At 44.0% G+C, this 25,849-nt stretch overlaps 1 protein-coding gene across 2 annotated transcripts in view; it reads right to left on the bottom strand.

Moving 5' to 3' along the window:
- CCNY (cyclin Y) overlaps nucleotides 1–25,849 on the bottom strand; it is a 131,234-nt gene that overhangs the window by 83,993 nt on the left and 21,392 nt on the right. The gene's annotated exons all lie outside the window — the stretch shown is intronic.

Below are 25,849 nucleotides of genomic sequence, written 5' to 3'. Positions count from 1 at the left end.
TTCTGTGTTACCAGAAGGATCCTTGGACACTTGGCCTCCGTCACCGCCCTGAGCAGGGCAGGCTCCGGGTCCCATTCAGCATCACCTGAGCAGTTCCATCTTAACCCATTTTCTGTATCTTCAGTATCTGTGTGAGATAACATTTTGTTAAAATACAGGAGTTCCCAACACTTCAAAAAATAAACAACACCTTGAAAACCACTGCCCTAGGCCACTGTGCCAACTACAAAGGCCCTGAGGGGCTGAGATATATTTGGCAGGTATATAGATATATTTATGTTGGGCTGGGGACACGGAGGGAGGAAAAGGACTGCGCTGGGCATGTGCTGGGAAACAGAAATGAGACGGAAACATGAGAGCTAGGAAGTTCCAAAGGATGTGGAGTGAGGCAGAGGTGAAGGAGCCTTTCTACTGGTGACAACCATCCACCTCCTGCTCACATAAAAACCAAAGGTGCAGGCCACCCTCAAAGCAACCAGCATTTAATAAAAACTTCAGAAAGCCCGTTGTTCTGTTAGGGCCAGCTTTGATTTAAAAAATTCAAATACCAAGACAAATGCAACACATGTGCAACTCTATTTTAAAACCACCTGAATGTGTGCCAATCCTGCAAAAGAATGTGGGTTTTCTCAGCATTCCCACTCCCTATGCTGTCTCACCAGGTATGCTGGGCAAGTTTTTGGGGGTGTTTCTCCATCCTAGGTTTGCCTCCTACTAATTAAACACTGAAAGGCAGCGCAAAGGGCATTTAGACAAGGTCAAACTTAACTGACAAGAATTCATCTTCAGCCATAATATAAAGAAAGAACAAATTATGCTATTGTGATTTATATGGTGTATTTATACAAACGTAATCTGATAGTGTTCACAGTTTTAAAGTATTATCCTTAAGAGCAAGCCAATAATGAATGTTTGGTATGAGATTTTCTATTTTCCATGATTTATTACGAAGCGATACTCTGTTTAGCAGAGAGCAGTTTTCAAATAGACAAGCGGTAATTCATTCTGTTCATTTGGTTTCACACTCATGACCAGTATCGGAAGATGGGACTCCTCCTGAGAGATGGCTACAATAATGCATTCTACTGCACACGCAGGTTATCTGAGCCTTGCATTCAATGGCTTTACAGAAGTCAAGAGATAAAAGGGGTTTTGAGCTCTCACTGCTTTGCTGTAAAAGTCACAATTCTCTAGCTCTTAAATTCGTTCTTAAAATCGGGGTGTTGACACAGTTCTGTTTAGCTTGGCAAACACTTACTGAGCACCCCATATGTGCGCCAGATGCGGTGGAAATGCTGGGAATTCAAAGGTGATACAGACAATGTGGTGGCCCTGGAGGAGCCTGTGAAATTCAGAGGAGTGAAATATATGTAAGTGGACAACTTCTGTATAACTTCAGTACAGATCAGGGTACTATGGAAATAGAGAAAGAGGCTGTGATAGGCGGAATAACGGCCCCCGAGATGTCCACATCCGAATCCCAGGAACCTATAAATATGTTACCTGACATAGCAAATGGGAATTTAAATTGCAGATGGAATCAAGGTTGCTAATCCACTGACTTTAGAATAGGGAAATTATCCTGGATTATCTGGGTGAGCCCAATGTGATCCACTTAGAAGTGGAAAACAGAGGCAGGGGAAATGTGATGAGAGAAGCAGAGTCAAGAGACGCTAGGCTGCTGCTGACTTTGAAGCCAGGGAAGGGGGCCAGGAGCCAAGGAATGCAGCTGGAAAAGGCAGGGAAATAGGATTCTCCCTAAAGCTGCATGAAGTACCGCCAATCCCTCGATGTTAGCCCAGTGATACCCATGTCACTTCTGAACTAGAGAACTACCAGATAATAAATACATTTGTATCATCTTAAACCACTAAGAGTGCAGTGATTTGTTAGGGCAGCAACAGAAAATTAATCGACAGCCCTTCAGCGGGAAGATACAACTATTTACATGTGAAAACACTCATTCTTACCAATGCTTCATCAGCCACGCTCAGCAAGGAGGGTGAGGCTGTTAAACCTTAATGCTCGATCCAGAAGCACAAATGGCTGAGCCGCACACATTCATCGTGTTATAGTAAGTCTCCAGGGCCTGTTCTCGAAAGATCCTTCATACACTCACCAGCCAAGAGAGCTGTCACTTGGGAGCCAAAGTCGCCAAATATAAGGCCACAACTATTCTGCCAGCACCACCACTTTGAACGTGTAAGTGCCACGTGTACGATGCTCACGTAGGCCTTCTGAAATGTCTGCTAGCAGAGTCTATTCTGCTGCAGCCTCAGACAACAGAGACTATAAATAGAGCTTACTATGGAGCACAGCATTTAAATGTGATACCACAAAAAGCTGCAGAGTCACGGGCCAGAGAAAGTCAGCTCCTCTGGAATTGCTCTCCAGAGGAGGAGAAAATAGCCCCAAAGTTACCTGCCAGGCCACATTCTGAAACATTAAATGAAAATGAAGGTGGGAAAGCACAGAGAGACTGCTGCCCCTGGACCCCAGCCTGGTATTTGTCTGCTCGCTCGAGACGACTCCGGGTAGCCCAGCCTCAGCAGGACCGAGGCCAGAGGGGAAGGGCCGCACCTAATTCGGTTATTTTCAGGATAGCCGGGCTCCGGTATGAAATTCTACAGCTGTGTTCAGAATCCATCAACGATCAGTGGCTTAAAATATTATCTTGTGGATGCTGGCAGCAAGTTTAATTCTATGTGCTATATATTAACTACTAAATTTATTACACTGTCCGAAATTTTGTCTTATTTTTTGAACTTAGAAAACTGCCCACAGTAAGTTTTTAAATCACAAGCAAACTGTGTGCATATAATCACTTTTAAGAACATGTGTACCCTCTCCTCCTCCCATTTCTTTTTTACTTAATTTTTATTGGAGTCCAGGTGCTTTACAACGTCGTGTTAATGTCTGCTGTACAGCAAGATGACCCTCCTCCCTTTTCTTGAGCTCCTTTTTTTTCCTGATCTACTCATGGCTCCTCGGAGGTCTCACCCAATGTCCTACTTTGCACGTGTGGTCAGCAGGCTGATTAAAGCCGTTCCCCGTCCCACCAGAGGTGGGACACTGAGCAGACAGCCCGCTCCAGCTGAGGCTCTCCGGTTATCGCAGCGATAGGGTCTCCTCTTCATCGCTACCCTCCCCTGGTGCTCAGAACAGCCTTGCCAGTCATTCCAAACCCACATTTTCTCAGGGGAGTGCCTCCGACCCCTTGTACACTGAAGGGGGAGGACATACATCATCAGCACACACACAGCTCTCCCGAGAGACCTACGAGACAAAAAGAGTCACTGTCCTCTACAAGGGATCCCTTTCCACCCCAGCCCTGCCTTCTCACCAACACTGAGGAGGGAAGGAGAGGGCAGCCCCACAGACTCTGATGTCATACAAAGACAAAAAAAAAAAAAGAACTCGCAGGATGTGACAAACGACTCCTCAACCAGCCAACAAACACCAAATTAAATGTCCCCGGGTCACCAGGTGTCCTTTTACAGGATCTCGATACAAATTTTCATCTAAATCTAACAGAATTTCGCATCCAAAGATCCAAAAAGCACATCCAATTCCTATTCCTCTATTTCTCATTTTAATCAGATTGTTGGGAACAAATATATAAAGAGACAAAGGATCAACACACTTATGAGAAACATTAGTATAGATATGAAGTGATGTTTAGAACTCACATATTTATGTTAAGTTATGCCTTCATGTTCACTGAAATGCACAGTGCTAACCTTCTTCTTTCCAGTGGCTCAGCAAAGGGCCACTGTCACTCTCAACTAAAGCACCTAACATCTCATTGTTGGATGGAGAGACCACAATTTTCTCATCTATGGAGCACACCCCAATAGCTACATTGAATGTGATGGTTCCGATGATGCGTATTGCAAAGTTTTTTTTAACCTTTATCTACTATTAGGAATATCACAGTGAAACGAAATTTCACTTATTTTAAAAGAAAGATCAGGTGCTGGTGAGGATGCAGAACAACTGGAATTCTCAAACTTTGCTGCTGGGAGTATATATTCTACTCTGGGAAACTGCTGACAAAGTATTTCACCTATGAACTAAAATCTGCAGGTACCAAGCAACAATATTACACTGCAAGTTCTTTTAAACACAAAATCTCCAGTGGCCACACAGGAAGACAATCACTGTGCTATCACTGTTTACTCAACCTCCTGTTAACACAGCAGTAGCACCAGGGGCTGGAGACGGCAAGCTCCAGAATCATCGTGAACTTTCCTTCACAACCAAGGTGCCTGGGCAGCTTCGTCCACAGGTATGGAGCCCAGTCCAATTCGGAGCCTCCCTGTGAACTGAAAGAGAAGGCTTATCAAAGTTAAACAAAAGCCTCAACAGTCTTTGCAGCAAATATATGGAAGCTAGACCACAAAAGATTTGAGGAGGAAGAGTATCTTATCACTGACATTGTTTAGAACAGCAGGCAAGAAAAAAAAAAAAAAAAAAAAAGGGAGGCTAACTTTTGGTCAGCTTTAGCATAGTTTTTAAATTCTCTACAATGGAACCCTTTATTGCCTGCAGACTGGGAGGAGGCGGCCAATCATTCCCATCTCCCTGTTCTTGGTTAATCACTGCCTGCCAATGAGAGTTGAAGAGGATAAGTAATAAAAGTGTGTTAATTTGAATTTTACATATATCTGAAATTTCTTTATGACCCAATACTCCCACTTCTAGGTATCTATGCTGTAAAAACATGAAAACATGTGCCCAAAGAGACATGTGCAAAATGTTCATGGCGTCAATATTTGTATTAACGAGTAGTTAGAGAAAAAAAAATAGGAGAATAGCTACATAAAATGGGGTATAAGGACATACTGACTATTTTACAGCAATTACAAGCAATAAACTAGAGCTGTAGATTTTATCTACAATACTCCAATTTTTAATTCACATATTTGTATAATTCAGATTGCGTATTTTCAAATCACAATAATCAAAGCTATAAGTAAGCAGATTATTAGCCACCATCAGTTCTCAGCAGGCCTATCTATGGCTATTAAACACCTGGTTCTCTACTACTGTCTTCTTGCCACAATCCCTGTGAAATACAGATGAGCTCAATCCCTTTGTTGGGAGCAAAGGTCCAGGGATCTGACTCTGTGCATTAATGTGAGTTCCTAGAGATGAATGCCCTTGGCTGAAATGGTGGCCCCAAAGCAACTCATCAGCCATCTAAGCACCGGCAAAACTTCCTGAGACAAGTATGGTGCGGACCTATGGGAGAAATTAGATTACCTTCCAAGGCATCACCAGAGAACGGGACCCGTCATGGGCTCAGCCCGTCATGGGCTCAGCCCGTCATGAGCCCGTGGAAGTGCATCCTAAGGGAAGCTCCTCCCATAACCCCAAGCTGGGAGTGCCCCAGGCCAACCCCATGCACAGGAGTGTCCTGGAGCCATCTCAGCGGTGTGCGTGCAGACCCAAAGGGGCTCAATTTGCGTTCAAGTTATACTCCAGTGAGTCGTGATCTGCATCAACCCCACTTCCTCCACTGCAGGGTCCCCCCACCTGCTTATCTTCTGGGACATTACAAAACGAAGTAGCCAGCCTGCTAGAACACTAGCTGGAAGCCTCCTTTCACTGGAACTTGTGGAGCATGAGTTGTTATAATTCGTTGTTTCCTAAAGTGTTGTTTGTGGAACATGTGCCTAATAAAAGAGGATTCTACAGTCACATAAGTTTGGGAAATGTTGCCTAATGTATATTATCTTACTCCCACTCCCCACAATGTGTAATGCAAATTATCATATTAAAGGCTCAGCAGAGTTCTAGAGGAAAGAAGTCTGCTTTACTCTCAACCAGGGTTTCCCAAACTCACTGACAAAGGAACGTTTTTCCTACCTAAAAGGACTGTTTTTCAAACTTAACTCATCTTAAGAATCACCTAGGACTACTGTTAACACGTTGGAGTCCCACTACCCAAGCACAACCCCTCCACCTCCAACCTCTGAAAGGCTTCAAGGGAAAGATCTTATCATTCAACAAGCAGCCCAGGTGGCTTATCATCAGACCAGTTTTGAAAACACTGACAAACCAGCACTGGGCCAGAAACACTACTTCCTGTTCAAATGCTTCTAAGTGATTTCCAGAGCAATTTCCTAATTTAAAGGCAGGATCCTGGGAATTCCTTGGGGGTCCAGGGGTTAGGACTCAGTGCTTTCACTGCCGTAGCCAGGGTTCAATCCCTGGTCGGTGAACTAAGATCCTGCAAGCCACACAGCATGGAAGGAAAGAAAGAAAGAAAGAGATGGGGGGGGGGGGGGCCGCGGAGTGAGGTGGGCGGGGGGAGGGAGGGAGGATCCTAAGCACCATCGTCCACTTAGAGCAGCCAGGACATGGAGTGGAGTATTCCTATCGCACTTGAGTGGTCACAGCAGCAGGTTTCCATCCTATGGGTCTATCCACCAGGTTAACCATCATCGTTACACCACCAACAACTGACTTCTTCATTGTATCATCTCCCACACTTTGCCACAAAATCCCTATGAGAAAAGCACTATTATCTTCCCATTTTGAGGAAATGAGGAAACAGGCTAAGGAATTTTAAGTGATTTGCCCTAAGTCAGAGTTTCTCAGCACCATGGACACTCTGGGCTGGAGGATTTTTTGCCGTGGGGGTGGAGAGGCTTCCAGTGCCCTGCAGGATGTTTAGCAGCATCCCTGCCTCTACCCACTAGAGGCCAGTATCAGATCCCCTTCAGCTGTGACAACAAATGTCTCCAGTCCTTGCCAAATGTCCCCTGGGGGCAAAATCAGGTAGGGACCACTGCCCTGCATCAGGTCAGAGCAGAGGACGCAGAGTCTCCACCAGCCCACCGCATGGGAGCAGCTGCGATGCCACCCTTTGCTGCTGGCAAGCTGAGAGGCCCAGCAGGCCCCGACGGCACCCTCACTGCTCTGTCTCACAGGCTGTGGGCCCTGAAGCAAGGCCTGGGAGAAGCTCACCGAGGGACACAGTGAGAGGTGCAGCCAGTGCCAGCAGTGATTTCTGGCCCAGACTCATCCCTCAATAAAGTAATGCCTGGTGTGCATCTTTCTTCCTGTCCTGCCAAAGGCTCCAGTTGCAAGTATAAAAGATTCTCATTCTTTTCACTTAAAAAAGAACCATAGAAAAAGAATTCTGCCTGCAAGGGCATACCTAGTGTATTCAATACCCAGGAAGGACCATTTTTTAAAACACTCTCCTCATATGAAAAAATTATTTTCAGTAATACGTAAAAATCCATTATTTTTATGATTTGTTCTTTAGTATCAGAATCGTCAGTTTTAAAATATACATTTCAACTTTACTGATATTATGCAAATTTAGTAAAACAGTTCATGTATGAACTAAAATTTGCACTTACCAAAGAAAACTACTACACCTCCAGGTCTCCGCTGTTTCACTGTTTCAATTTTTAAGCAGAAACAAAAACTCCAAATGGTCACAGAGAATGACAGAATTACAAACCTCAATAATACTATGATTGTTCATTTCAAATCTACTGTTTAAATGCAGAAATACACAGGAGTTAAATACACGAAGAATGTCTGAAGCTAGCTGGAACAATTCCAAACTCTTAAAAATCTTCTCTCAAAATGAATTCACGTAGCTGAATCCCATGCCATGTGTTGGAGGCTACCTGTATAATTAGGAGTTTCTGATTTAACTTCCATGTAGTCTACAATGTCTGTTAAAGGATAAGTAATCAGGACTTCCCTGGTGGCGCAGTGGTTAAGAATCCTCCTGCCAATGCAGGGGACACGGGTTCGAGCCCTGGTCTGGGAAGATCCCACATGCCACGGAGCAACTAAGCCCATGCACCACAGCTACTGAGCCTGTGAGCCACAACTACTGAAGCCCGAGCGCCTAGAGCCCATGCTCCGCAGCAAGAGAAGCCACTGAAGTGAGAAGTCCGCCCACCACAACGAAGAGTAGCCCCCACTCGCCGCAACTAGAGAAAGCCCACACACAGCAACGAAGACCCAACACAGTCAAAAATAAATAAATAAAATAAATTTTTTTTAAAAAAAGGATAAGTAATCAAAAAGTACTCATTTGAGGCTCACATATATATTGTTAAAACTCAAGTTACCGGGCTTCCCTGGTGGCGCAGTGGTTGAGAGTCCGCCTGCCATTGCAGGGGACACGGGTTCGTGCCCCGGTCCGGGAAGATCCCACATGCCGCGGAGCGGCTGGGCCCGTGAGCCACGGCCCCTGGGCCTGCGCATTCGGAGCCTGTGCTCCGCAACGGGAGAGTCCACAACAGTGAGAAGCCCGTGTACCGCAAAAAAAAAAAACAACCTCAAGTTACCACAGCAATTATTCAGAACACACACCAACAAAAGATTTTTGTTGGAGGAATATGTTATCACCAACATTCAGAATTATAGGCACAATTTTAGACTTTCAGACTTTGCAGACAAACTTTTGGATGGTTTTATTATTACTATTAAATTTCCTACAGACACTGCACCCCTTTATCACCCACACGAGAGCAGACTACTCCTACCACCCAGTCCTTGGTACACCACTGTCTGCTTCACAGGGTTAAAATGGTACTCAGAAGTTCCAAGCCCATAAAGTAGTTGGGTGCCAAAGAATAATGGAAAGAGAAAAGTCACAAGAAAACCATCATAAAAGAAAATGCAGTGGAGAGATCTCCTGGTCCCACTTCTAGTCTGACTCCAGTGGACTGTGTGAGACAAGCTAAGAAGTGTTTCCAGGCAGTGCAGTGGAGGGACTCAGCACACAGGCTTTGAAGGTTGGCTGCTGCTGTGTGACCCTGGACAAGTCACTTAATCTCTCTGGGCCTGTCAGTTTTCTCATCTTCAAGATGGAGATAAATAATATCTGCCCCATGGAGCTGTTGTAAGGTAATAAAAGGAAAGCACAGAATTAAGTGCTCTGCATATAACAGTCAGCTGTACCTGGGAAGTATCTTGAAATTACTGAATCTGGATGATGAATATACAGGGATTCATCATACTGTTCCCTTTTGATGCCCTACACATACTTGCCTCAATGACTGGATGTCAGACTGACTCCAGGCATTCATTACAGAATACAAATCAAAATGGGGCTAGCACTCCCAGATCCAAGCCCCCGATGACCCGAGACTGGTGCCCTGAATCCTTCCGCTCTGCATGGACCAGAGCCAGCAAGGACACAACAATGATATAAGGACTGCTGCCAGAGGAGGGAAATCCCCCCAAAAGGCTGAATGAACTGAATGCAATGCATACCACAAACGGCAAGCTGGGAAGAAAGCCAGGGACCCCCTTCAGCACATGCAGGACTTTCAAGCCACCCAAGTCCGGGCAGGCAGGCAGGCAGGCAGGCAGGCAAGGAAGCCCTCAGCCAAGCTCACCCTCGAAACACAACGAAAGCCAAGCCAGTGTCCTTGCCCTGCTCTCCTAAGACACCTCTCGGCCTGCCCGACAGCCTGCCCCACACGCTCCCCACAAAGCTTCCGATGTCGTAACAAGGCTTGCCGGATGCTCTTCGTGTGCGTGTGGCCTCATCAGCCCCTGACCTGTGAACCCAGCTTGGGCGGGGGGCCACCCCACTTCCGCACATCTCCTAGTGCTCCTTCTGACTTCAGTCGGAGTCTTTTCCAAGGTCATCACTTAGCACACCAGCTCTGCCAGCGTCTCACTCACAGAGCAAGCCAAGCGTGGTTACAAACTAACACGCGTCCATAGGAAGCAGGAGGCCTGAGGGCCGGGGCCCATTCCTGGCTAACCTAGGACTTTAGACTGGCAGGTGTGAGTCTCACTTTCCACACCTATAAAACTGGGTAGTAATCCTGCCTCCCTATCAAACTAGTAAGATCATGGTGAGGATGAGAATGCACGTTGCAAGCTGTGACCTGTGAGGCCCCCACACGCTGTAGTTCCCAGAGGTGGCAGCCCCTCCCTAACACCCCGCCCTGCTCTCTGCCCTCTTTCTGGCTCCCTTCTGTCTCTGCCCTAAAGGCTTAGATCACTACAAACAAACAAACAAACCAAAATCAGTATATGTATACCACACCCTAGCATAAAAAGGAGTAACAGAGGACTTCTAGGGAGTCACCCATATAAATAGGTTAACACCAGGCAAAATCTCTTATACTGTGAAACACTGAGTATCACACATCTTATCACAACCCCCAAGACCAACAGCTGGGGTTCCCTTTCAACTTCTGAGCCCTCTGGAAGAAGGGAGTATTTTGATCACACCACAGAGATTCTGCTTACAAAGGAAAGCGGCTTCTCCCACTGAAAACAACACTGGTAATAAGGAAGAGCTCAGAAGCCAAGCAGACGTCGATTCTGAAAAATCTAAATATAACAAGAGTCACCTCCAGGTTAATTATCCAAATATCAGGGTTAGGATAAAGCGTACCAAAAAACTCTTCCAACTCTTTAAGGTAATGGCTCCAATACTCATGAACTTTTTGTCATCACATTAAAAACAAAACAAATAAATACACTGCTTAAAGTGCTGAGAAACCAGGTCTTAATGGAGAAATGGATCCAGGTGGAAATCAGCCTCCTGCGGCTACTCAGCCTCCCATGTCCCAGCTGCCCCCTCCCTGCACCAGCACCTGAGTTCCCTGTGCATGTGCAGATGGACACGGGGGCCAATTCCTGGAAAGTGGTGACGGTTGGAAACCACACATGCTCCGGCTGCCTGAAATGTCTTCATGAGCTCAAATGTCACCACAGAAACCCCTGAGACGTAGGTAAACAGCCAAATGTCAAATATCAAATTCTGCAGTTATCTCATGCCCTTGGGGAAAATGTCATTCACCATCAAAGTTATCAAGAAAGCACTAAAAGATGAACCACACATGCCATAAAGCAGCCTCCTTCCTTTTAGCATCCAGCACAACAGGTAGCTATTTAACGTGACCTCCCCCAATACTAACCCACAGGAGTTCATGCATTAATCCCATATGTACCAATGTCCTACTCTCTCTGGGACACTGTGCCCAAGGCTGGAGATGAAGAAATAAGAGCCTGGATCAAAGAAGACAGAGCTATAAATAAAGCATTGTAATACAAGACAATAATACCAGTTGATGTATGTACTTAACATCTACTATGTGCTAGTCCAGCGGGCCTCAAAATGTGGTCCCTGAATCCCCCAAGAAGCTTTCAGGGGGTCTGAAGCCATCTGTATTGTAACACAAAGAATTTTCTGCCTTTTCATTGTGTTGACTTTTGCAGTAATGGTGCAAATGCAATGGTGGTTAAAACTGCTGACGCCCTGGCACAAATCAAGGTAGTGACACCAAACTGTACCAGTAATTCTTGTATTCTTCCCCTCACACACTCACAGAAGGGGGGGGGGAGGCCAGTTTCACTTAAGAATGCCCTTGATGAAACAGTAAAAATAATTAATTTTACTAGATCTCTACCCATGAGTAAATATCTTTTTAATATTCTATGTGATGAAATGGCACGTATTTCAATGGTCACCTTGAGAAAAAGCTCTTATGTGACAATTGAGTTGTAAGCTAAACTAGCCACTTTTTTCATAGAATAACATTTTTACCTGAAAAAAAAAATGACAAACTATAGTTATTCAGACTTGCCTAACTGTTAATATCTGAAGAGAGCCTGTTAACTTCAAATCTGCATTGTTAATGGTATAAAATTTGAGCTTTCATTTAGAAGTCAGAACTCCAGAAACTCATGTCTGCCACCGTAACCTTGAAGATTTCTAACCATCAAGACTTTTCTGATGAGACCACAGGTGAGTCAAGTGTAACTTTATTTTTATTTTTAAAAATTTATTTATTTATTTTTGGCTGCGTTGGGTCTTCGTTGCTGCACGCAGGCTTTCTCTAATTGCAGCGAACGGGGCCTACTCTTCATTGCGGTGCACGGGCTTCTCACTGCAGTGGCTTCTCTTGTTGCGGAGCATGGGCTCTAGGCGCGTGGGCTTCAGTAGTTGTGGCTCGGGGGCTCTAGAGCGCAGACTCAGTAGCTGTGGCACACAGGCTTAGTTGTTCTGTGGCATGTGGGATCTTCCTGCACCAGGGCTCAAACCCGTGTCCCCGGCATTGGCAGGCAGATTCTTAACCACTGCGCCACCAGGGAAGTCCCGAGTCAAGTGTAATTTTAGATAGACAGATTGATAGAGGTGAGTGAAGTGTAATTTTAGGTAGACAGACAGATAGATGGATGGATGAAATATGACAATATTTAAAAGATCTGCATAACTTGGTAAACCAATATTTTCCAAATGATCAAAGCATGATGTTACAAAACTTTGGATGGGTAAAAGATCCATTCAAAGTGCAAGCTAGATCAATACATTTTAATGTAACAGAATAAATGGTTTCAGATTCCACATTGCAATTAACCGTCAGTAAACTACCACCTGTCGAGTTTTGGTATAGTATCAAAGAATATCCACATTACATTAAAAAAAAAAAGACTATAGGAAAAATACAATCTCACTATTAACATCATACTCAACGGTGAAAGGTTGAAAGCTTTTCCTCTACAATCAGGAACAAGATAAGGGTGCCTACTCTCAACATTCCTATTCAACACTGTCCTGGAAGTCCTAGGCAGAGCAATCAGGCAAGAAAAAGAAAAGGCATCAAACTTGAAAAGGAAGAAGTAAAATTGGCTCTATTTGCAGATTACATGATTTTTATAAATAGAAAGTCCTAAAAAGTCCACCAAAAAACCATTAGATATAATCAACAAATTCAGTAAAGTTGCAGGATACAAAGTTGACACACAAAAATCAGCAGCATTTTCTATACTAACAATGAATTATCTGAAAAAGAAATAAAGAAAACCCATTTTCAATAGCATCAAGAAGAACAAAATTCCTAGAAATAAATTTAACCAAGTAGGTGAAAATCTTCTACACTGAAAACTACAGGACATTGATGAAAGAAATCTAGAAGACACAAATAAATAAAAGGGTATTCCGTGTTCATGGATTGGAAGAATTAATATTGTTAAAATGTCCATACTACCAAAAGCCATCTATAGATTCAATTCAATCCCTATTCAAGATTCCAAAGGCATTTTTTACAGAAATAGAAAAAAAGCCTAAAATGTATTTGAAACCACAAAATACCCCAAATAACCAAAGCAATCCTGAGAAAGAAGAACAAAGTGGGAGGCATCTCACTTCCTGATTTCACGCTATATTACAAAGCTATAGTAATCAGAACAGTATGTACTGACCTAAAACCATGCGCATACAGTAATGGAACAGAATCAAGAGCCTAAAAATAAACCCCTGCATATACAGTCAACTAATATTTCTCAAGGAATTCAAGCATAAACAATGGAGAAAGGACAGTTTCTTCAATAAATGATGCTGAAAAACTGGATATTCACAAGTAGAAGAATGAAACAAGACCCCTATCTTACATCACTCACAAACATAAACTCTAAATGGATTAAAGACTTAATGTAAGACCTGAAACCATAAAACTCCTAGAAGAAAACATAGAAATAAAGCTCCCTGACATGGGTCTTGGCAATGATTTTTTGGATATAACACCTAAAGCACAAGCAACAAAATAAAAAATAAACAAGTGGAACTACATCAAACTAAATGATTCTGTACAGCAAAAGAAACAATCAAACATGAAAGACAACCTACAGAATAGGAGAAAATACTTGCAAATGATACATCTGATAAGGGATTAATAGCCAAAACATATAAAAGAATTCAGTAACAACAACAAGAAAATACCCCAATTAAAAATTGGCAAAGGACCTAAATAGACATTTTTCCAATGAAGACATACAGATGGCCGATAGGTACACAAAAAGGTGTTCAACATCATTACACATCAGAGAAATGCAAACTAAAACCACAATGAGATATCATCCCGTGCCTGTTAGAATGGCTGTCATCAAAAAGATAAGAGATAACACACGCTGGTGAGAATGCGGAGAAAAGGGAACCCTTGTGCACTGTTGGTGGGACTGTAAATTGGTACAGCTACTATGGAAAACAGTATGGAGGTTCCTCAAAATATTAAAAATACAACTACCATATGATCCAGAAATTCTACTTCTGGATATACATCCAGAGAAAAAGAGAACACACTGTTGAAGAGATATCTGCAACCCAATGTTCATAGCAGCACTATTTACAATAACCAAGACATGGAAACAAACCAAGTGTCCACTGACAGATGAATGGATAAAGAAGCTGTGACATATATAAAATGAAATACCACCAGAAAAAGGAAGGAAATCCTGCCTTTTGCTACAGCATGGAAAGACCACAAGGGCAATTATGCTACCTTTACTGTACCTCTGAAACTCTAAAGGGTGACTTCTGAATTCGTCTCTCCAAGTCTGTGCTATGACAGATGCACGGAGAGGAGCTTAATAAGCACAGGAAGTGCAGCACTCTGTCTGCCTGCTAGTGCCTGTCACAGGCAGTCTTTCATGGGAAACCAAGAAGCACAGAAAACAGAAGAAAGAAAGATACTACGGATGAAAGTGAAGGAGAGATGAACGAGTGGAAAAGTGGGCAGGAACCAAAGAAAATGAAAGGAGAAGGACCCCACACTTGGGATTGCACACAATGTCATCGCTGGGGACTGGCTTCTTTCACTTAGCCCAATACTCTGGAGATGCACCCAGGGTGTTACATGTGCAGGTAGTTCGTTCCTTTTGATTGCTGTGTAGCATTCCATGATGTACTCATTGACCTGTTTAAAGACGTCTGGGTGGTTTCCAGTTTTTGGCTCTTCCAAATAAAGCTTCTATGAACACTCGGAAGGAAGGAAGGGAGGGACGGAGGGAGGAAGTGAGGGAAGGAGGGAGGGAGGGGCACTGACCTATCCACACTCTTTCCCCGCGGCTTTTCAACTTCCTTTCTTAAAATCTGAACCATCATTCTTAACCCTTTTTCTTTTCTGTCAAACGACAAGCATCAGAGTACCTGCGCAGCACCACTTTGTAACAAGTGCTGACAATACGCTTTTGTCTCCTTTGTATCCTGGTTTTAACAATCCAAATCTCTTCCGTGGACAGTGACTTCATTTCCTCCCTTTTTTGTCAGCATTCTCTTTGGCATAGTTACCTATTTTCCAGAGACACATATATGAGACCTCTAGTTAGACCTGTAGTATGCTGTGAACATAAACTGTTTCAGAATGCATATCTGACAAACCAAGAAAAACTTCACAAAGATCACAGTTGCATCACCATTCAAAGAGGGGCTTCCCACTGGCTCAATTATGAAACACCACCCCATCTGTACCTGCAAAACATTTCAACACAATCTCTAGGTTACAAGTGTCATTTATCACTAGCCTCTATGTCATGAGACATATTTTCAGCACTAAAACTTAATGTGCACTCATTCGTCACAAAGATGGATGAGAGCTAAAACCCAGTGTGACTGGCTATGGAGATGAACAGAACAGAATACTCTTTTAAAATATTTATATTGGTTTGTCGAGTTCTCATAGAGAAAGCTTCTTTTCCTGTTTCTCTGTGAGGAAACATCTGTATTCCTACTGAGAAAATGGAAGGATCAGCTATCCAGCAACAATGTCAAATTAACCCCACGGTAATATTCCTTCTCTGGTTTCATAAGCTATATAGTATGTATACTTCACACAGCTGCCCTACTAAATGTCTAAGCCTCAGCATTTGTCCTGAAGAGGAAAGGGCCAAAAATAAATCATTTCAAGATGCCCAGGGTTCTATGGGCAAAGACAAAGCAGAGCAACTTTAATGGGGGAAACTTTAATTTTATAAGCTGCATCCCTTGCCATAAATGTTATAAATATCTAATTATGTGCTACTCCCAACTAGTTGCCAATCCCAAAAAAAAAAAACCTGTATAAAATGATGTCATCACTATGTGTACATTACTTTGGTAGAATAAATATGTGTGCTTCCTTCTATGCAATCACCAGGAAAAAAAATGAAACCACTATTTGCATAGGGCACTTTATGAAACAAGTTAACACAGTCATAAAGAGCATCCACTACCTCTTTACTACACGACGTGCACAGCCGTGGGATTGGAAGTTCAGAGCAGAATCCCGCATCCTTGCCCTCACGCCACTGAGGAGGAGGGGGCACACTCACCAGCTCTCCTCTACCTCGTCATCTCTCCCGAGGTTCAGCCAAATGCTGTCGGGAAGCAAGGAATCTGTTTCTGTAATTAACAACTGTAGTGTGGACTACAGAGCACTTACTGTGTGCCAGGCCTGGGCCCCCCATCCCTAAAAGGTAGGTTTCATGATCCCCACTTTGTAGGTTAATAAGGTGACAGGATGTAAATAACCATCCCAAGCCACACCCAGGGAGATGCAGAGCCAGGATTCAAACTCAAGTCAGCCCAACTCAGGCTTATCCTCTGATATTTACATACATTTTCTTATTACAGTTTATTACAGTTAAAATTATTCCTGGATTTAAAAATCCTTTCAGTTATAACCTAGCAGAAGAAATAAAAGCATGACTAAAAATAACCATAATTTTAAGAAATGTGTTTCCATTCTCTATGGGATGAGATCTTCAGTCAACCAACACCTAATGAGCACAGAGGAGGAAGGCGGAGCAGGAAAGGGTAATTCCGGCCAAGGCCTGAGCCAGCATGAGCAAAGGCACGTCGTCGGCAAACAGCCGGGCCTGTTGGGAGAATGACACACGGGACAGGGGGTCCTCGAAGGCAGACGAGCGATGGCCTGGGCACCACGGAAGGCACCGGGCTCAAGCCTGAGACGGTGAGTCACCTAAGCTTTGTGAAGAGAAGACGATAACACAAGACAGACCTTTGCAAGACTAATCTCTGCAGAATCAGTGCAAGCTATCCCACGCATGCTGCTAACAGTGAGACTCCTCTCCTACCGACAGAACCCAGGGCTGCCGCCTGCCTCCCGCCCTCTCCTCCTTCCTGACTGTCAGAGGCAATGGAGTCCCTGGGGGAACCCCATCCCTTCCCTCCTCCTTCTCCACGATGGCTCTTTAAATTATTCTGAACCTTCTTCCCCTCTATACCAGCTCCATCCTCTGGGCCTTCAAAACAGCTAAGAATCTGTCATTTGCGGGGGGAGGCGGGGGGGAAACAAACCTGCTTTTTCATTTTCAAATCTCACAAATGACTGGTCTGGCCCCTCACTGCTGGGCAATTTAACTTCTGTTCCCACTGAAATCTTTACAGAACACACCAAACTGCCATCCTTCGCTCATCAAATGCAATGGAACTCCTTCAGCCTTCACCCACTTGCCTGAACACTCAGTATTGTTGATCATCCTCTTCGTCTTGAAGTTGTTTCTTCCCTGGACCTCTGTGGCTGCCTCTCCTGGCTCTCATCCTAACTCTGACCACCCTTTTCCACTCGACCTCCAAACCGGGTGGGTGCTGCATCCCCACGTCCCGTCCCGGGCCCTGCAGCCTACGCCATGGGAACACTTATAACATCTCTGCCCTGTCCTTACCCATCTCAGCTCGAGCCCCACATTTAAAACTGTGGGGAGGATGAAAAAACAGGTCCCAACGGGGACAGACTTAGTTTGAAAGGGCAAGATGAGATGTTTAGAAAAGCAGGCAGAAGTGAAATTGTGGCAAGCCTCCCAGGTCAGGGAGGGTCAGCGAAGGTCACTGAGGAGGGAGGGACTCTTCAACCTGGCATTTGCAGGTTAGCCTGGCAGGGTGGTGAAGGATGTGTCTTGAAAGCAGAGAGGGCCAAGGAGACCACTGAGTCCAGCCTTAAGAAATGAGAGCAGGAGCGAGTGTGGTGACAGTGGCAACAGAAAGGAAGAGGAGGTCCCCTCTCACCAGTCCGCCGTCACTAACCAGGTACCATATTTCCTCCTGCGTCTCCTCGGTAACGCTGGGCAGTGCTGTTACCGACGTCATCCACATACAGTCCCTGCTGTGAAGGGACACACAGGCTAGGTGGGTATGACAGGAAAAGATGTCCAGCCTTTAAAAAAAAAAAAAAAAAAAACCTCACAGAACAAAAAGTGAAATAAGCTATGTGAGAGGCAATCAACATTGAACAGAGTTAAAGAGCTTCTATCCAAAGTAGTAACACTACCTGGCCAAGTCTCCAGATAACCACACAGCAATAGAAACAGAAGATCCCTGATCACTATCATGCAACATCTGTAACTAGCTAAGTTAGAACAACGTTCAACTGAGGCTTCATAACCAGCCCACTTCCAGGCATACACCAAATACATATAAACGCCCAAAGAATATAGGTAGGGTGAAAGACAGAATTCACCTCCCCTCTTTGAGCATATGCCCTCAACAGTGAAATCCCGGGGTTGTAGTGAGGCTTGTAGGAGCTAAGGCTTTAGGGCAAATCATCTGAGCGATTTACTGAAAACACATATTCCACAGTTCCATCCTTGCAAATTCTGATTTAGAAAAATCTGTGTTTTCAAACAGCCATCCAGGGAATTCTGATCCAGAACAGTGTACCAGTCACCCTTTTAAATGCTCTCAGAAGTGGTCTGCCAAGCCTAGAGTAACACAAGTCAGAATTCAAATATACTTTATTAAGATATTTGGCTGCCTCTAATCTAATAAAAATATTGATTTCTCTGGGGTCCAATTTATGAAACTCACACAAATGTGATAACGTGCAGAAGCAGAAAAATACTCCATCACACATCAGTAGGCTTCATCTCAGAAACACACCTCAACTGCAAATTTTTATGTATGTTCAGCTCACCTAACTCAGTTCAGAACACTAATAAAAATCCTGTGAAAATCTCAGGCAAGAAAAATTTAATAGGGGAAGGCCCAGTGGAGCAGTTTTCTCAAATGGGTATATTAAGCTATAAGACAAAGAATGCTGTCCACCATCCAGTTCTACCTACAGTACACCATGAAAGGAATTCAGGGTGAAGATCAGGAACGAGGCACTCCATCTTCTGGGAAAACAGGCAGAACAGGCCCTCACACAGTTAGGTATTTTTAGGAGGACATTTTATGAACACAGATCCTGGCATCTTCCCATACTTAGAAAAGCACTAAAATCATTAACGGAGATATCTGTCGCTCGTGACTAGCAGCAACTTCTACCGAGAGGCGTGCCTGATTACACACATCCTTCACCAAAATCACACACATGCGTGTCTCTGTGGAGCAGGCCCTCAGAGCTATCCAAGAGGCTGTCTGCCAGGCTGCAGTCCTTAATGGGACCACCACCGCCCCCCCAATCAAACTGAAACTCACAGCTCTAACGCTGTGCGTTTTTCTTTTTCAAGTCAACAAAGCCAACAATTTATTCTCTTATATTTTCATAACTCGTTCCCATAAAAAAATTCATCGGAATTTCTTCTGTGTTTTCTGAAAGCAAGAATCCAAGTTCTCAGGGATCACAGAAACAGTTCCGTTTAGGACTTGCCAGAGACCACAACCTCCCTGGACTCTGCCGAGCCTTTCATCCTTGGCTTTCCAAATGTGATGGACAACAAATCTACCCCTGAAACCAGACAATGTTCATGCCCTTAACAGTTTGGCTGAAGCCTCTGGCGGGATGCAATATGGTGCTAATGGGTCCAAGGTCCCAGGTGGGATCTCTGTCAAGGCTCATCTGTCCTGCTCTGTTGCTCTGTCCCACTGACACCCGCAGGGGGAAGTCAGTACCCGCACAGTCACCAGCACCTCAGACACTCTTAACTAACCTTGTCCATATCACAGTGCAAGGCCATTTCTGCCTGATGATGAATTAGTCCCGAACGCTTTTTGTGCATTTGGCACTGGACTACTTCCACAAAGCAAGTTGGGTGGTGTCCATGAAGTCAGATCAGCAGGAAGTTCCTCAAGATAACAGGCAGGATACTGCCGCTCCTTCCTATACACCAGGAAAGTGGAAAACACTGAAGGGTTTCTCAATAGAGCGATGAGATCTCAGAATTCAGTGGTGGAAAGTACACCAGATTGGAGTCTGGAGAGCTGCTCGCCCAGCCCTTCTGATCAGCCTTTCAGCAGCCTTGTGACCTGGGATAACTCGGAACCTCAGTTAAGGAGACAGTAAAATGATCTCTGAGGCCCCTCTGAGGTTCTAAAATCTAGGATTCTATGACTCTTTCCTTCAAAATTCTGTCTTTAATCCCACTGGGAAGGGCCTGTGCAGGGCAAGTCAGTGCTCCAGGGCAGCCCTCCGGTCTCTAGGTGGGGATGCAGATGGCTCCACTGCAAACTGGGAATGGTTTCACCAGTACAGAGATGCCTCTGACAGCCTAGCAGAGTATACAATGACAACCACATCTGTGAAAATAACAAGTACATATATTATCTATGAATACTCGTTTGCAGATGAAAAGAAGCAAAAAAGTTTAAGACAATTTTATATAAGAAAAACTCAGAACAAAGAAAAGCTTATCAATGCATTGTAAAAAATTTTTTTTCTTTTTGCAAATTAGGAGAAGACTACAATTTTTTCCATTTTTGTGGTAGCACAGTTTCTGCAAATGAAAAATACTAGGACACAATCTGCAAATCAATCCTAAAGATGAGGATTAAAAATGTGAAGCCTAGAAAACTCACAAGACTTGCCCAAGGTCATGCAGCTAATAGAGGCTGAGTAAACATAGCAGGTCTCCCGATTTCTAGGTAGGTGTTTCCCACTACACAGCTGCCTTCCAAAAGGTGCGTTTCTCACCTCTGTTGTACTGCCCTCCAGGCAAGAAGACTTTGTTGCCTCGCCTGTAATCAATTCCAGCTCTGACCTTTCTTACTTTCAAGAGTTTCCTTGGCATGTGCACCTAAATCACTCTTCTGATAATTTTACCCATTTCCTCATGTTGATAAAAAATGGCCTTCCAAAAAAAAAAAAAAAAAAAAGGGCCTTCCATCTAGGTAGTAACCAAGCTCTTTAAACCAGCAACTATACTCCAAAGTTTTACAGAGGAGTGGAAGCGGGGAATCTGTGTGTGACTGTTCTTTGTATCCCATTACTCAGGAGACTGGGCAAAATGAGAGGTCCCTGAGAGGAGGTTTTTTTAAATGAAATATTTAACTTCTGGTCATTCAGACGTGCCTTTTTCTGGTTTAGGAAAATCACTTTCAGACTGCAAACCTGTGAAGGTGTCCAGGGAAAAAACACAGGTACAGGGGTGCCCTGACAACCCTGCCCACCTCCACCAACAAACAGCGTGACTCCCACAGAAGAGGCCGCCCGGGGAGCCAGCCTCATGGAGAGCTGCATTCCAGAGATGCCTGACTCGCTGGTTCCAAGGTTCCACGGTCAGCCCTCTGGACTCTGACTCCAGAGATGCCTAAATCGTCCCAAGTTTTAAGGTGTTTGTTTTATTCTATAAGATCCATGAGATTTGAGCCCATGTCATCTCACAAGAAATGACCTTTTACCTAGTAATATTATTAATAAATTAGTATTTGTTGAGTGCTTATCTTGTACCAAAGTAAGTGATCTTGATCTTTTTTTCCCATTTTTATCCCCCAAACAAGTCTCTGAGGTAGATATTTTTATTATCCCATTTCACAAAAGAGGAAACTGAGGCTGAGGGAAGTGACATAACAGGCCCAGGCACTGGCAGCAGGTGCTCCACGAACATTAACACATTTGCCTCTTTCACCTTCTTATAGATCTAATAAAGCCTTCTTGCTCTGTGACTTTTCATTGTATACCTTATTTCCCACATAACTCTTCTACTCTCTGATAAGCAAGTGTTGATTTATTCCCACCCACGTACAGCCCGACACATTGCACATGCTCAACACCTGTTCAGAGAAAAAGCTTTTCACCATCCATTCTAAAGTTTGGGGATTTCATCTCCGTGCTAAGAGTCCTGCACTGCCTCAGGTTCAATTCTAGTAGAGCTCAGTTCCCACCAGAATTTTTAAATTATCACTTTCTCTAAAATGCAGGCAAATAAGCATATGTCATCAGGGTAATGCAAATTAAAATGAGATATCACTACATACCTATTAGAGTGGCCCAAACCTGAACACCACCACCACCAAATGCTGGTGAGACATGGAGCAGCAAGGACTCTCACTCATTTCTGGTGGGAAGGCAAAGTGGTACAGCTACTGTGCAAGAAAGTCTGGCGACTTCTCACTAAACTAAAGGTACTCATACCATACAATCCAGTAATCACTCTCCTTGGTACTTACCCAAAGGAGGTGAAAACTTAAGCCCACACAAAAACCTGAACACAGATGTTTACAGCAGCTTTATCTAGAACTGCCCAAACTCAGAAGCAACCAAGATGTCCTTCAGTAGGTGAACGGATAAACAAATGTGGCACATTCAGACACTGGGATATTATTCAGTGCTAAAAAGCAATGAGTTATTAAGCCACAACAAGACATAGAGGAACCTTAAATGAATATTACTAAGTGACAGAAGGCAGTCTGAAAAGGTTACAGACTGTCTGATTACAGCCACATGAAATTCTGGCAAAGGAGAAACTATGGAAACAGTAAAAAAAGATCAGTGGTTGCCGGGAGTTGGGGGGAGGGAGGGATGAAGAGGTGGAGCACAGAGGATTTTTAGGGCAGTGAAAATGCTCCATCCGACACAGTAATGGTGGATATATGTCATTACGTATTTGTCCAGACCCAAAGAATGTACAGCGCCAAGAGTGAAGCCTAACGTAAACGTGGGCTTTGGGTGATGGTGACGGGTCAGCGTAGCAAGTTCCATCCCGGGAGGCGACGTTGGCGGTAAGGAGGCTCTGCAGGTGTGGGGTCACGACGTAGATGAGAAGTCTGCTTTCCTCTCAGTTTTGCTGTGAAAACTGCTCTTTAAAAAATTGTCTTTAAAAATAAAAATAAATTAAGAATAAGGCAGGCGACTTTCTTCCAAGAAGCCTCTGAACTTGAGACCATTTTCAAAAGATTAGATAGCATCCTAAGGAAAGTGTGAAAGAAAAAGGCCCCCTTTTGTCCCAAAGGTAAAATAACACCTATTTTCGGCGCCAGACCGGCAACACTGACCTGACCACAGACGGCTCGCTCAGTCCAGCAGGAGACACGCGGGCCGTGAACGTGGCACGCCCGTGCTCAGCCAGGGCCGCCGTCCCGGGGCAGCAGGGCTGGGGAGAGAGGGCTGAAGGCTCCGGGCTCGCCGTCCAGGGACCGGCTCCTCTACTGAGCGACCCGACAGCGCAGAACCGTATGACAGTGGCAAGAGCTCCCCACGGACCCGCCAAACAAGCCCCAACCCTGCCCCAGGAGGTGCCACTGAGCGTCACCCGCAAGGTCAACCCAGAAAGCCAAGTATCTAACACCACACTACGGTCAAGGTCACTGTATCTTTGCCCTGAACAGCGCAGAAAGAAGAGACAAACAGAAGATTTAGGAACGTGCAGATGCCCCCTCAAAGCTGCCTTTGTGTCAACACACAACCCCTAAAATGTGTTTCACTCTGATGAACAACCTTCCACAAATGCCAGTTTCGAGAGTAAACTGGGTGCAAACTTGTTGGGCGGGGGAGGGGGCGAGGAGAAGCGGCGGCATCAGGGGAACTTGGGCAGTAAATACCAAACAAAACAAAACTCTAATATACACCTACGCTTTGACTGAGAAATTCTACTCCTTGGAATTTCCTGAGGACCAAAGCAAAGATGTACCCCCACAAAAGAATGTACGTTAATTATTCTTCTAAGAATTGCATGTAACATAAAAATTGTATGTAATATTTTAAAAGGATAAATAGGAGATGAGTAAATGATGGCAGAGCCATAAAACAGAACACTACAATAGTGATTAAAAATGACGAGATAGGGCTTCCCCGGTGGCGCAGTGGTTGGGCGTTCGCCTGCCGATGCAGGGGATGCGGGTTCGTGCCCCGGTCCGGGAAGATCCCACATGCTGCGGAGTGGCTGGGCTCAAGTAAATAAAATAAAACCCAACTATTCTTAAAAAAGAAAAAATTTTTAAAAATGACGAGATAAAAGTATCCTTACTGACATAGAAAAGTTTGTGAAAAAAAATCATGTTTTAAAATGGTACCCAAGGGGAATGCCTGGCAGTTCAGTGGTTAGGACTCAGAGCTTTCACTGTCAGGCCAGGGTTCCATCCCTGGTCGGGGAACTAAGATCCCGCAAGCAAAAAAGGTACCCAAAAGGTGCCTCTCACTAAGGTAGCCCTAAAGCAAAAGCAGAGTCAACACGGTTTCTGTGTTGCTTTAATGGAGATTTTTTATACTGAACAATGGAGAACTGAATGTCTGTGTCCAGTCCCTTTACACTTAAATTGGCATTCAAAGTAGTATTAAGGAACGAGGACCGGCAGCTACTAGCCACAAGTGGCTATGCACAGTAAAACTCTTTACAATTGACAAAATGTAAAGCTCAGTCCCTCAGTCACACTAGCCACATGTCAGGCGCTCAGCAGCCACGTGTCTGGTGACCACCATACCGGACAGACAGATATGGAACCTTTCCATCACCAGAGAAAGCTCCAGAACAAAAGGAAAAGGGTAGGCAAAGAGGATAAAGTGGGGTCTGACTAATAAAGAATGAAAGCACAGCCCAAGCTTCCAGGTTAGTGTCCACACTAAGCAACAGCATAGCATGGGCCACACGGCAACTGCTGAAAAACCATTGGTCCTTTCATCTATTAATAGGGATGTCACCAACAATTTATAACGGTATATATCTAAGTGACAGCCTTTGAAGCTGAAATCTACAAATTAAACTTAGCCCAAAGATAAGACCACTGCACAAAGAAACTTCATGCTGTTCCTTAGAAATCAATTCAGAACCAGTTCATTTCAAAAAGAAATCTCATTTCTTAAATTTAGATCCAAATCATTATTAAACTGCTTGATCACTCAACTTACACATGATGCCCCAATCATATGCTGCTTTTTGCAAAATAAAAGGCAAATGACTGCCCCCATCCCACCAAGAAAACAAAGGTGTAACAAGCTAAAATGAAATTCTATAATCTTTTTGTAAAGCCACTGTCTTCTTTAGATGCACTTACTGCATATGTGTATGCAAACTGATATCTGTGCATCTACGCATATAGATGCATAACACAGAAGAGGAGAAGGAACAAGTCTGCACTCACTGAACACACGAGCACAGCATTTTCATCCTCCTGAGATAGTTCAACTCTCAATTTTTCAGTTTAATGAACATAAACAAGGCATCAACCCACAGCAGACAAACGACTTCTATCTGGTCTTGGAATACACTAATAATTTTGCAGCTGATAAATTAGTCATTTTTTAACATTTTATTTTGAAATTATTTTCAGATTACAGAAGAATTATAAAAATCGTTCAGAGTTCCTATATACCCTTTGTCTAGCTTCCTCCAAAGTTATAACACCTTATATACACAGTTTTAAAAACTAAGAAATTAACATTGGTACAATACTTTCAATTAAAGATTTTATTTAGATTAATAATATTTTTTATTTTTCTACCTAGTATTATATATACTTAACTGGCCATTTCTTTTTTTTTTTAATTTATTTATTTTTGGCTGCATTGGGTCTTCATTGCTGCACGCGGGCTTTCTCTAGTTGCGGCAAGAAACTAGAGTAGTAGTTGGGGCTACTCCTTGTTGCGGTGCGTGGGCTTCTCATTGCAGTGGCTTCTCTTGTTGCGGAGTTCTGGCTCTAGGCGCGCAGGCTTTGGTAGTTGTGGCTCACAGGCTCAGTAGCTGGGGCACATGGACTTAGTTGCTCCGAGGCATGTGGGATCTTCCTGGACCAGGGATTGAAGCCGTGTCCCCTGCATTGGCAGGCAGATGCTTTTTTTTTTTTTTTTTTTTTTGGTGGTACGCGGACCTCTCACTGTTGTGGCCTCTCCCGTTGCCGAGCAAAGGCTCCGGACGCGCAGGCTCAGCCGCCATGGCTCACGGGCCCAGCCGCTCTGCGGCGTGTGGGGTCTTCCCAGAA

Source organism: Physeter macrocephalus, chromosome 11 (genome assembly GCF_002837175.3).
Source record: "Physeter macrocephalus isolate SW-GA chromosome 11, ASM283717v5, whole genome shotgun sequence".
NCBI classification, from domain to species: domain Eukaryota; kingdom Metazoa; phylum Chordata; class Mammalia; order Artiodactyla; family Physeteridae; genus Physeter; species Physeter macrocephalus.
The sequence above is the reverse complement of the archived record's forward strand: the minus strand, read 5'-3'. Positions and strand labels throughout refer to the sequence as shown.